Source organism: Lonchura striata, chromosome 5, assembly GCF_050655825.1.
Source record: "Lonchura striata isolate lonStrDom1 chromosome 5, ASM5065582v1, whole genome shotgun sequence".
Taxonomy (NCBI): Eukaryota; Metazoa; Chordata; class Aves; order Passeriformes; family Estrildidae; genus Lonchura; species Lonchura striata.
Window position 1 is genome coordinate 44,295,957 of NC_140707.1, and position 13,592 is coordinate 44,309,548.

General features: G+C 35.9%; 1 long non-coding RNA gene across 1 annotated transcript in view; it reads right to left on the reverse strand.

The window, feature by feature from the left end:
- LOC146767345 (uncharacterized) overlaps positions 1-13,592 on the reverse strand; it is a 108,819-nt gene that overhangs the window by 62,280 nt on the left and 32,947 nt on the right. Inside the window, exon 5 of the long non-coding RNA XR_014955606.1 lies at positions 2,145-2,222. This is a non-coding gene — a long non-coding RNA (uncharacterized LOC146767345). The remainder of the gene's footprint in view (positions 1-2,144; positions 2,223-13,592) is intronic.

Here is a 13,592-nt window from a genome sequence, read left to right on the forward strand (position 1 = left end):
CTGCCCTTCATTCTTCCACTTTTTTTTTTTTTTTTTTTTTTTTTGGTCTTTTTGTAGCTTTAAAAAATCTGCATTCAGACAGTCAAATATTTTAAATTGCTAGACTATTTTCCATTCATTCTTTTATTTCTTGTTTTGTCAAGTAAAATATAATGTTTTAAACTTGTGTTTCTGACATACTTATGACAGTTGGAAACACAGTAATCTAAACTAAAGTAAATAATGTAAAGGGGATCTTTTTATTGTATGAACAAAGATAAAGTCTCTGCTTTGAACAGAACACTGAAGCATTCATATACCACATGTTTAAGAGAACAGACAGTTGGTGAGCTATTTGTTTTTAACACTACTGTAATGATCCTGACAATAAATCATCATTTCACATATCCAAACAGTTATCCTTTCATTCATGCAAAGGAAAGAATGCTGGAAAATGAAAGCTAAAAGAGGCAGAAAAGCACTTCTAGAAGGACAGCAGCCTGTTACTTAAAACTCCTTCATATGAAAGGTCATTCGTGTAGAGCACTATTAGTCAACACACCCCTCAAAGCTCAGGATCATGCAGACAGTTTGGAGAGTGATAGGTGGGAGAGTGGGAGTGCTTGGACATACCTTGTAGCTTCAAATCCTACTTCAGACTTGAGCTATTAGTCTTAGGCTAATGAAAAGAATTGTCTGACCCTTTGTATATCTTCAACATTATTGTTTTAAGGGCTGACTCCACTACAGCTCAAAATGCAGTATTGAAACCTATCAGCATAATTGAAAATCTCCCACCCTTGATGAAAGCAGTCAACATTAGCAGAAGAATCACAAAAATTGGTAAAGAAATGAAGTTCCATAGACATGATGATAATTTTCTGAAACTCTCACTTGACATTACTGAACAAATGCCACAAAGCTGACAAGCAGCTTCTATGTCCATCTAAAGGCAAGTGGGACTGAATTTGTGGCATTGAGGTTATCATCCTTGGAAAGCTTCTTTCAGCTGAGTCATGAGTTCCACTCACATCTAAATAAAGAGAATCCTTTTCCCAAAAGGATATAAAAAAAGTCCAAACACTAATCAGGGAGGAAAATTCTCTCAAGAGGAAAGTAAAGAGCTCCAAACTGTGTTAAGCAAAAATAAATTGCTATAAGAACACAAACTTTGAAAATTTGACCCAATGAAAAGATTAAAAAGTGTATTTGTTTCATCCAGTATAGATTGAAACAGCTCTCAAAACCAAAACCTTGCTATATCTAGAATGATATTACAACCTCTTGTACACTGCAAAAAAAAAAAAAAAAAAAAAAAGAAATATTATAAAGAAAACAAAAACATGTTAACTATCATGTAAAGTTACTCCTGGGACAAGGAGCTTACTCTGCAAGCAAGCTGTTGACAAATTTCCATTATTAGATCCTTTTATCAAAAAGTTATTCATGCAACTTTCATAAACTGCAAGACTATAGAATCACAGAATATTCTGAGTTGCAAGGCACCCATAAGAGTCATCAAAGTCCAACTCCCAGCCTGAACAGGACAGTCACAAGAATCACACCATGTACCTGAGAGCATTGTACAAGTGCTTATTGAACTCTATCAGGTTGGTGCTGTGATCATTTCCCTGGGGAGCCTCTTAATATCTTTGAGCCTTGTTATGAATTGGGTACTGATCTAGATAAATTTCCATGACCTCTGTCCCAATTTAATGGTACACACTGTTTATCATTCTGGTGGCTTGCACTATCTTATAACCTCAGTTCAGACTATTAAAATGGCAGTTACCTGGCTCCCTGGGAGCTTCCTCAGGAAGTGAAGAAGGTAGGTAAAAAGAACACAAATACTGACCCACATATCTTCTCTTCTAGGAATCTGTAGCTCTCTTACTTTTATTCTGAAACAGGCTATGATTATTTTTTTTCTTGCTCAAAAGGGTCAAATTTGGTAAGAAGACTGGGCACTGATGTAAAATACCCCATCTACAAAATTATCTACCACAGGTGTCATTCATATCCGCTTCGACCCCATACTCATAAATCTCCAAGACAATGACTTCTGGAATGCAAAACAGCTTAATTTGCAGTAACTCCAGAATCTGCCGAGGACTTGGGCATCTCATTTTAATACACTCAAATAATAGAAAAGAGAAATGGTTCACCTGACAGCTTCCTGATAGAGGGACACTTTGTAAGACAACATTTGCAGTGAAGTTCCACCAGTTGTTCTTCTTTTTCAGCTAAAACGTGTATGGAGAAAGAAGACCTAAAATCTTTTATCTTCAAAATTAATTAAAATACAGTTATTAAGAAAATGATAAGAAGAGTGAAATCCTCATCTGAAAATATGTGCTGACATTAGGAGAATAAATAAAATTAGAAGAAATTAGGAGAATAAGTAAAATCTCTGGAGAAATGTTACACCTGCTTTCAGTGTGTCAATGCAGCCCTACTCATAGAGACTCTTTCAATGTTTTCATAGTGTGCCAATCCATGCTCAAAAGTAGAACTATTTGTTTTTATTCTTCAAGAGAGATATGCAAAACAATTCTGAAGTCCTATTTTACTAATATAAGGCAATGAAAATACAATATTGATAACGTAGTAAACTCTACTATAGAGATATGAAAATCAGTACATGCTTAAAACTTGTAACTCTTAACAGCAATATTATTGCATGTAGCTTTTGGCAACTGCATTTGTTATTTTTCGAGCAAAGCTGGCAACAACTCAAAAGCATGGAAACATTGGGCAAATTCCAGCAGCCCCTTTCTTAGGCAAGATGTCTATTTAAATGAAAGATTTAACCTGCCTTTTAATAGGATAAAAATGAATTACAAATAGAGTATCTTAAACTCACTGCAAAATAGGATGGTCTTCTTGCTTGCAGTATTTAATGTTTTGATTTCCCATTCATTGTTGAGGCTGTAACGAGCATCAGTTATTACATGGTGGCTCAGTTCCAACATAAATCATTTAACCTCCTCCTCTTTATTGATTTATATTATCATTTATAGATGGCACTCATTGTCTTTATAGGGCCTGATATCTCACATTAATTAATTTCAAATTAAAATAAACAATGAAATGCTGAAATATTTTGCCTAATGCCTACATTCAGTTTAGACCTCATATCACTGTCATTCTAGAAATGCTAACTAGACAAACCAAATTAAACTGAACAAATAAACACAGCAAAAAAAGAAGAGCAGAGAATGCATGTATTCAATCTTGAAATTACTATTGAACTGGTTTATCAAATTTTAGTGTCAATACTGTATCAGATATAAATCTATTTGTGCAGTAGTACTATACGTAACCCTATATATCTCAGTGGTATCTTATGAAAATATTTGAATGATTGGAGAACATTGCATTTTATTTTCCCATCTCCAAGAACTCCAATGTTTGTCAATGCACAGTATGTTGTTCTTTTTTTTTTCCCCTCTGAGAAGACAAATTTGTACCTTATTTACAGTATATTAATGTAATTCTCAATCAATTCTGTTGATTTAATCCCATAACTATATTTAGGGGTAAATGATAAGCATTCTGAACAGTAGCATATGACTGCTATGAGAACATTTTTCCAAGCCAAAAGGGCAATCTTCAATTCTTCATAACATATAAACGTCATAACTACTACAAAAATACTAGAATATTACAGAAGTATTGTAATTATCATAAAAATAGTCCTCAAGAGCATTTCTCTAACTCATATAGTAAATCAATATTTAATTCAAAGTGGAAACTCTCACATCACTTAAGCCTTTTAATGAACAATTTCTATTAGTTTAAACTGAAAACCTCCTCTGGATGTATTCTGACAATTTTAAGAAATGTCGGAAGCAGCCACTCACTGTGCAGCTAAGCCTTAAAACACTTGTCTAAAGAAATATAACTGACTCTTTACCCATAAATCTATCCCTTGTGCTAAATCTGGACAGAGATTTCTGCCAATAGACATGCTGAAGCCATCATTGGAAATAGGAGGTGGGAGAGAGATCCCAGATAAGCCACAGTGCTACTATGGCTTGTCCAGTTCTTTGCAACCCCAATGTTTTCATGGGTCTGATATCTTTTACTCTTCCTATAGGCTAACCCTAAGTGTGGGTGGACACTTCTGTAGTGGGACATGCAGAAACTCCTTGTGAAAAAGATGCAATTGTGAGAATTCTCACAGAAGCCTCCACTTTACTTCCTCAATATTTTCACCCTTCCTATGGGTCTCACATGTCTCTCAGGGAGCAATAGAGGAAGTTAGGGAAAACAAAATTTGGAAGCAAATTATGACAACATGTCAGGCCGAAGAAGCTGTGGCCCCACCAACAACAGGGCTTAGTCCTGTCAGGAAGTCAGGAAGTCATGAAGTCATCCCATGAGTCAGGGTCACAGTCCAGATCAACAAGGCACAATCACAGGCACTGGCATGGCTGCAGTGTAGCTCAATGCAGTCCTGGATTGAACCAAATGTGATTGGGACAAGTGTGAGAGGCTCTATTTAATGCAGCTGCCAGCCTGGGAGGTGGAAATCCCTCCTGCAGCTTCCTCCAGCTCTTCCTCAAAGAGCTGCAAGGTCAGCGGAGGCTTCTTTAACAGATCTCACCTGTCAGAGATATTCTCCCAAGAGGTAAGAGGATAGTTCTCCTAACTGATCCTAAGCCTTGAAGGAAAATTCTGCCACAGGATATACCAAAGCCCCGGGGGAAATTCTGTTGGAAAGGTATCTTGTAGCAGCCTTTTCTGAGGTCATCAACTTTCTCCCTCTCCCTGACATAAACCTAGTCCTAATCCTAACCTGGTGTCAGAAGTTTTAGTAAAATCTTCATTTAGAATTCTTGCTAGTTCTTGAAAAGTAATAATACTTTACAAAAAAACCCACAACTAAATAAAAGACTAAAGCTTTCCTTACTTACTTTAGTTATTTTTTTAAATGAAACATAATCTATGTGTATGGTTTCTGTGTGTCATGCATGGTATTTCCAGGTAGGTTATGGTGTACTTCCATCATTGTTCTTCCTTCTGAGCGATCTGTAGAGCGCTCTTTATGAGATCTCAATTTTCAGAATAACACAAATTTCCTGCTGTGATTCAGCAGTTTCTTGTAAAGAGCACAATATTGATCTGAATATTTTACCTGCTTCTGCACAATTATGAGGTATTTAGGATAAAAAACATTGTACAATTTATTTCTAATTTGGATTTTGAAACCTCTGATCAAATTTATTTTATGTTCACATGCTTTTTTTAATCATGATGCTTATTTAATAAGTTATTCCAATTATCTTATTTACCATTGTAAATAATTTCCAACCAGTGAGTTATCCTGACATTACTCTAGGAAGAGAGACCATATTAAATCTAATTGAAAGCAAAGGAAGTTAAACCAAAAATACAGTATTAGGACCAATTAGAAAGTCTGATTTTACTTTGCCACATTTTTACAATGCTGCAAAATCATTCTCTTGGACATTTCCTTACTCCATGTGAATGAATTGAATTGTGATGTCTAATTGCTGTTGTTTTACTAAGTGACAAGGCATTATTTCAGTGACAAATATTCTAATAGATTAAAACTGTTAACACATTATACAAATACTTCTCTGAATTGTATTTTTCGTTTCAGCAAACATTAATGCCAGTGAAGCTAGATTGCCTCAGTATCTGCAGAAATGAAAACAAAGGAACTGTGAAACTTTTCTGAATCCAGCTCATTTTAAATCTAGCATGATGAAAGTAGAGACAGCTTTTTGTACTACTGATCAACTCTAAATATTATGATTTTTTTTTTCTCAATAAGAACTGGCACATGGTTACAGATTTACAGCCTCAAGAAACATAGCTTCTATTTTGAAAACTTGGTTAAACACTTTAAACACCTGAGTGCTCACTCAGACTGGTAACTGAACAGACTTCACACTGAACTCAGGACTACTCTTCCAAGTAATGCTGCGCACATACAAGCACTTGCAAGACTGAACCTTGCATTTGGGGTTCTGGAACAGTTCAATATCTAGGTTTAGCTTTTCCTAAAGGAAAACTTAGTGAAGATTATTAATTTTCAATCATAAGATTAAGAAGATTGCTTTGTTTCTGTTTGAACAAATTGATATATTTCATCATACATCTATTCTGGACTTCAGTAAAGCCTTTGACACAGTCCCTCACAGCATCCTTCTCACTAAACTGAAGAGACATGGTTTCATTGGGTGGACTATTAGATGGATAAGGGTGGTCACATCCAGAGGGTAGTGGTCAATGGCTCAGTGTATCAATGTCCATCAGTGACAAGTGGTGTCCCTCGGGAGTCTGTTATGGACCACTGTTATTTCATTTCTTCATTAATGGCAGAGACAAAGCAATTAAGGGCAATCTCAGCATGTTTGCAGATAAAATCAAGCTGAGTAGTGTGGTTGACACACCTGAAAGATGGGATCCATCTAGAAGGACCTGGAGTGGGTCCATTGGAATCTCATGAGGTTTGACAAGACCAAGTGCTGGTGGTGAACCTGGGGCTGAACAACACAGGGGATCAACAGACCCAGAGCAGCCCTGCCCAGAAGGACTTGGGGGTGCTGTGGGTAGAGGCTGGACATGACCCAGCCATGGGCACTCCCAGCCCAGAGAGCCAAACGTGTTCTGGGCAGCAGGGCCAGGGAGGGGATTCTGCCCCTCTGCTCTGCTCTGGTAAGAGCCCACCTGCAGGGCTGCATCAGCTCTGGGGGACCCACTGGACACGAAGGACATGGAACTGCTGGAGTGAGTCCAGAGGAGGGCTCTGAAGATGATCAAAGAGATGGAGAAACTCTTCTCCAAGGAAAGGCTAGATGATCAGGCGTGTTCAGCCTGCAGAAGAGAAGGCTTTGGGTTGACCTAACTGTAGCCTTCCAGTATATGAAGGCACCCTGCAAGAAAGATGGAGAGGGACTTTTTATAAGGGTATGTAGTGATAAGACAAGGAGGAATGGCTTCAAATTGAAAGACAGTAGGTTCAGATCAGATATTAGGAAAAAATTCTTTACTGTAAGTGTGGTGAGTCACTAGAACAGGTTGCCCAGAGAAGTTGTGGATGCCCCATCCGTGGAATTTCTCCTGGCAAGGCTGGAAGGAGTTCTGAGTTTCATGAAAGGTATCCCTGTCCACAGCAGGAGAGTTGGTGTTCCCTTTAAACCCAGGCCATTCTATGCTTCTATAATAACATACATATCATTAACACTAAAATTTACTTTTTATACAGAATTCAAAATGAAATACAGGAAAATATATAATATACAGACTATAAAAATTCTGTAATTGCTAAGATTATTAAGCAGAGTATGAAAGATAGCCTCAAAGCATTCTTTTGAAAGTCCAGATGAATACATGAAAGAAACCATATTATTTTGTATGACATATTCCTGATGTGAGGGAGAACAAAAACACATGGATATCGGCAAAAAAACTTCCCTTAAACTCACTTGTTTCATTATCATGTCCTAAACAGCAAAATTTCAATTAAAAATAATTCTTTAATTAAAAATAATTTAATTAAAAAGAATCTAATTCTTTAATTAAAAAGACTTAAAATGAATTATTTGTTTCATTTGGATGCCTGACAGAGCAGTCAAGAAGGAAAAAATATGTCAGCAAGGAAAAAAAAACAGAGTTATTTCTCTGTTAGTAAACAGGAGTGATTTCACGGACCTAACAGAGGGTGAAGTAAGAAATTGTTTGATGGACTTACAGAAAGGAAAAAGAAAAGGTTAAAGAGACATTAAGGACATTTTCCTTCAATCCCTGCTATAAGAATCTGAGAGATGGACTGATGTCCACAGTTCACAAAGTTCAAAGATATTTGTTTACCACATACAAATCCAGACCTCACTTTCAGAGAAGACAGTGATACCAGTAGTATGCACACATAGTAAACTATATCTGTTTGTAATACACTAATATTTTACACAGTGTGTTCCTGCTGCCTGCATTCAGTTGATATCTTGGTGGAGGTGCACAAGCTGGGAGTCAGACCCCCAAAAGGTCCCTGTTTGAAGATATACCTACAGTGTATAGCTTCTAATCGTATATATATATATAGTGTTACCTTGGCAACAGATGCACATGAAAGTTCTTAGAAGAGATTTTTTCTTACATACCATTTTTTTTTCTCAGTGTTGGTTCATTGTTATATATATGTTCAGGCTACAAACTTTATCTATCAAACTACAGCTGCAAAGTTTAAACTGTGACTTTTTTTATTCTTTTCTGCTTTCCAACAGCTTATGAGTCACCATTTGCTAATGAATGGAGAGACTGCTAACTACCTGGCAGAATATGCTTCTCCACCAGAAATATATAAACCTCTGCTTTACAGATCATTTACATGATCTTTTGAAGAAGGAAAAAGAATTTTTTTTTAGTAGTGAAGACATGCCTATACACAACTGCTCATGGACAATTGCTTAAATCAGAAACCCCAGACTGAATTTTCCCAAACACTTTGATTTAACATGTATGTACACACATGCTTAAAATACAAAGCCGTACTAAAAATTAATTCTTAATTAGAATAAATGTATTTTATATTTATTAAGTATTAAAAACCCTGTTTCACAGGCACAGAGACTGACCCCAAACATGTAATATAAATCATGCTACTTACACACAGAGACTGACCCCAAACATGTAATATAAATCATGCTACTTACAATCTCCTAATTTTGGAATCAGTCCCATTTGCAATAAATTTTGCATCTTAAAAATTGCTATCTTATTACAGCAAAAATTTATTATTCATTGGCAAATATCATATAAGCAGTCTGTTTAAATAGTGGATTGTGTACCTTATAATGTATAAATACTACTATAATCAGAAATTATTAGAAGAAATTATGCTTCATGAGAAGTCCATTAAAGTACAAGTTTGGAAGGTCACTTTTTTTATTTTACCTCTTTATAGTCTTCCAAATTAGTTCATGTTAGATTGTTGGACATGATTATGTTCTTTATCCCATTTTTTAAAAATCTAGATATCTCCTTTCCACAGTTATAGTAATTGGTCTAGAAGCAAATCAAAAGGCCATTGCATTTTTTGGTGATGTTACCATTGTCCTCAGTAAATGAAAAATCACTTTACACAATACCTACTTCTGTTTCATCCCCCTAGCAGAAATAATGCCTTAAGATATTAGTGGACTTTTCAGTTTTGGAAGAGTCTTGCATTTATATTTCAGAATCACAGTTAGCAGCCTTTTTGTGTGCTTTCACCTCTTGGTTGCTTGTTCTGGCAGCTAATGGTGTTTGTATGTCATCCTACGTGGGACATTAAAGCACCTCCCACCAACTCTGATATAAGGCCACTGAGGGGGTAAAGCAGGACCTGCAGTATTGGTGGAAAAGTTCCTTCATTTTGCTCAGGTTGCACATAGGTTTTCTCCTTCTGAACTTCATACTGATTCATTGCGCTAACCAGGATACAATTTTCTTCTGTCAGTGCAAGTGAAAATATAGAAAAAGGAATACTGTCTTCCTTGTGAATGAGGATTATTTGCAATGAAAAATACCAGAAATACAGAACTGTTTTCAAAGTACTTCAGCTTGAAATAACAAGTATTTGATAGGGCTGTTCCACAACTATTCAATTTGTTTTGAATTCTTATTTCTCTCCCTGTCTCCTTCTGAATCAATTTTTTTTAAGTATTCATCACAAAATTGTAAACCTGGCCTTGATAGTGTTCCTGCTCTGTTTTATTTTCCAGCACAATAACTGTGCTACTGTACAGGAAGGCTAAATGTGACGGATAGGTAATAATTTGTCAGTGTTTCAAGCAGAATTCAGGGACAATTGTGATTTAGGCTTCCAACTTTAAAATGTGATGTATAATTGACATTTTGATACTTCGAGGCCATGGTGTATTCTCACACTTCCATGAAAAAAATCCCAACTTGCTGACACAATCGGGAAACAGATGGTGACAAAGATCTTGCATTTAATATGCCAATCATTATGCTTTACTTGCATATTATCATCTCATTCATGAGGCCACTATATGAAGGAATTTTGCTATGCCTCTGCAAATCAATCAAGAAATCTTTTAGTATTTTTTAAAAACATAATTTAGTTCTTTCTTATCCTATGTTTCATTATATTTGGGGTGAAATGTTTATGCAAATTTATTACACACAAAAAAATGCTTTGACAATACTGAGGCTAGAATAGATGTCAGCAATGAAACATTCACTATAGATAGTTTCAGCAGAGAGACCAAGAAATGACTTGGCAACTGAAGTATCTGCATTTTCCATACTTTGCCGTGGTCCTTAATCCAAAGGCAGTGACACAGTATGAAGGATGATGTCAAGTAGGAGGATGGATTTGGTAACGTGGCCTCATATCTACTAAGACCTGGACTTCAGTCAAAATTTCTGCTCAAGAAAACCACAGATGGCAGATTACCAATATATTTCAGTTAAGAGTTAGCACTGGATTTGAAATCACTGAGTATTTGAGCCAAGCAAACCTCTTCTTCAGCCCTGAAAATAGGCATTTTCCTTGTGAGTGTCTGACACAGGATCTCATCTTACAGGAGTAAGTTCATCCCCTCACAAATTGAGCAAGGACCCTTCTTGGACAGCCTGAAGTCCTCTGAAGATGTTTGAGCCCATTATTGAAAGTGGTGAGCAAAGGCTGCTTCTCTTGTCTTATTTCTATCCTGCAATGTCCAGAGAAAGCTTCTTCCGTCATAAGTGTAAAATGTTCATGTTTAGATGGAGTGAGGATACAGTTGACACCATTTTTTTCTGTCTCACTCCTACTGTCTGTAGGTTCCCCAGCTTCTAAAATGTATGTCTTTCCATTTAAAGAAGTAAAATATATTTCTGGTTCTTTGCAAAAGGATCAACGCTAGCAAGAGGACACAGCATGTAGCTTGACTACTTACAAGTGACTTGTTACTTGGGATAGGACATGCATCTGACCTGGTTATAGTTAGGTAGTTATTTCAAAACATATATTTCTCCTGAAAGTGTTCCATCCCTGGAAGTGTTCAGAGAAACATGTGGATTTGGCACTTAGGAATATGGCTTAGTGGCGAACACAGTAGTGCTGGGTTAATTATGATCCCTGATCTTGTAAGTCTTTTCCAGCCATAGTGATTTTATTAATGTATGAAGTAAATGGAATTATATCCTGACTTTCAGCTTGTATAAGATGGATCAAAAAGAGGGAGAATGGTTTTGTGATGAAAATTAGAAAGCAAGATATTTCTGGAGGAGGAAAAGGAATTTTATGCTTTTTTGCCACAATCTTAAACCATTCCAGGCATAGTACCCTTCAGCAGCTATTTCCATGAGACAAGTCTCAGAGGCAACTGATTTTAGGTCCATGAAAAGTGAGCCTGTGTTTCTTTCAAATGTGTCAGAACACAGAGTTTATGGCAGCCTTTTAGGACACACATAGCCTTTCCCCTTCCTAAACTTCAGCCATTACAGACTACTTGTAATGTACTCTGTTGGAGCAGATCTTCACTGACTCATACCTGGGAGTTCTGTACTCCCTATTTTATTCCTCTCAGAGTATGGCATTCTACATTTAGCTTGCCTAAGCAGGCTTGCGGTTTACAAACCCAGAAATCCTGGTTTTTGCAATTTTTAAAGTTGCAATTTTGTGATCCTTTTAAATTGGTTAAGAAAAAAACATTACCCCATCAAGCCCAAAACAGCACTGTGTAACAGTTGAGCTGGTCTTAAACAAAGCATCAGACTTATTATTTGTTTTATTACTTATCAAAGACAGTAGCTTACACACCTTGCATTATCTAGACTGCAGTCTGTTGGCATGTCAAAAGTCAAGGTTACATCAGCTCTTGACTTTAGCCAGGCTCCATGATATACAATGTCACTGCAGCAGAGCACTTCCTCTTTTTTCCGAGAACTTGATTCATAAAGACCCCATCTAGAGTGTACTCAGATTATGATAAAGAGCTTTACACAGAGGGTCCTATTTTAGAGAAACAGGTGTTGGCTTTGATTAGAGAAAAATTACATCATTCAAGGGAAAGGAGAAAAAAAGCAAAGGGAAAGGAAAGCAAAAATAGAAAAAAGTAGCTACCAGACACAAATACATTTGCACATATAAAGCTGTTCTAATGAAAGCCAAATTGATTTGACATTCAGTGGCAGTTTGAAGCCAAAAAAAGCAAAGCAGCCTACAAAAGGCCCAGCTCATTGTTTATGGAGTGTCATACTTCATCATCTGTGAGACCAATAACAGTGATGGGAAGACCTTTAAAGCAAGGAGTTTGCACAGAATGGCTGTGTGGATACCACTGATGTCAGATGCACTAGAATGATTGTGAGCTATTTCCTGAATTGAAATTATGTTTGTCAGATAAAGTAGATACTCTCTGCAGATTATATCTTTGAGAATAGTATTTAGTATGTTGTTAGAATTCTTGGTTGATTTCTCCTAGACAGACAGAACCACAATATTTATCCTATGATGTGTACTGATCATCAAATTGTCCTCAAGAATAAAAACACAGAAGAGAAAAAATTACCTAACATGCAAAAGCAGCTTCCAATACAAAAAAATTAATCTCTTTATGGAAAAGAACTTTTCACAAAATCATGTAAATTATTGTAGGCACCCTTTCATCATATTTATTTTCATTGATTACTTTGCAAATATTTTTAAAAACACAATTTTTTTACATTTTCATTAAAGGAGTAGACCTCTATTACAAGCAGACTGTAGAATATATTTCGTCCATCTCTGTTTTCAGTTAGAACACCTGGTGAGGAGTGACATGTTTATCAAATGTTGGTGAATGCCAACATGAATTAAATAAGCCTTCAAAAAAATGTGAGATAGTATAGACTTGTACAGGAAATTATATGTGTGGAAAGCAGTCTCTCTCTTTCTGCCTTCTAGCTATGATCTCAATCTAGATATCACAATATTGATATTAAATTCTGATACTAATGTTTCTGTTTAGATTTCACTAAAAATCTGTTTCTTTTTGGGCAAAAAAATTCAGAAATTTCATCCTCCTGAGTCGCAATTCTCGAATGACTCAATGAAGTACAAATAGACAGTGATCTCAAATAAGTAAGTCATTAATCACATTTCACATATAGTATCTAGTGTGGCATTATCTCAAAAAGCGCTATCAGGGTGACCAAATTTATAATGGATAGGACAAGTGTAGACAAAAAAAAAAAAAAAAAGAGAAAAATATACATGTCAATTGATGTAAGTAAGTAAACAAAACATTTTCTTTCATTCACACTGAAAACAAAAATCAGTTTAACTTTTTGGGGTCTGGGGTATGTGTGTGTGTGAACCTTCCATTCTGTTTTCTGTAAATGACAATCTGTGAGTTTAAAAGCATGACCACCCACCACAATAAATAGATCAGTAGGTCAATATGCTTTAACATTCTCCAAAATCCAACATTATGTTTATATTAAGTATTGTACTCTGTGCCATATGAAGACAGTGTACATTGGTTATTAATTATGTATGAAGATATAATTCCTGCTGTGTTAGCTTTGTATTGTAAATCATATGATTTAGGTTTTTTGTCACACTTAAGAAAATTATATTATATTAAATTGGAATAAATTACAGATTT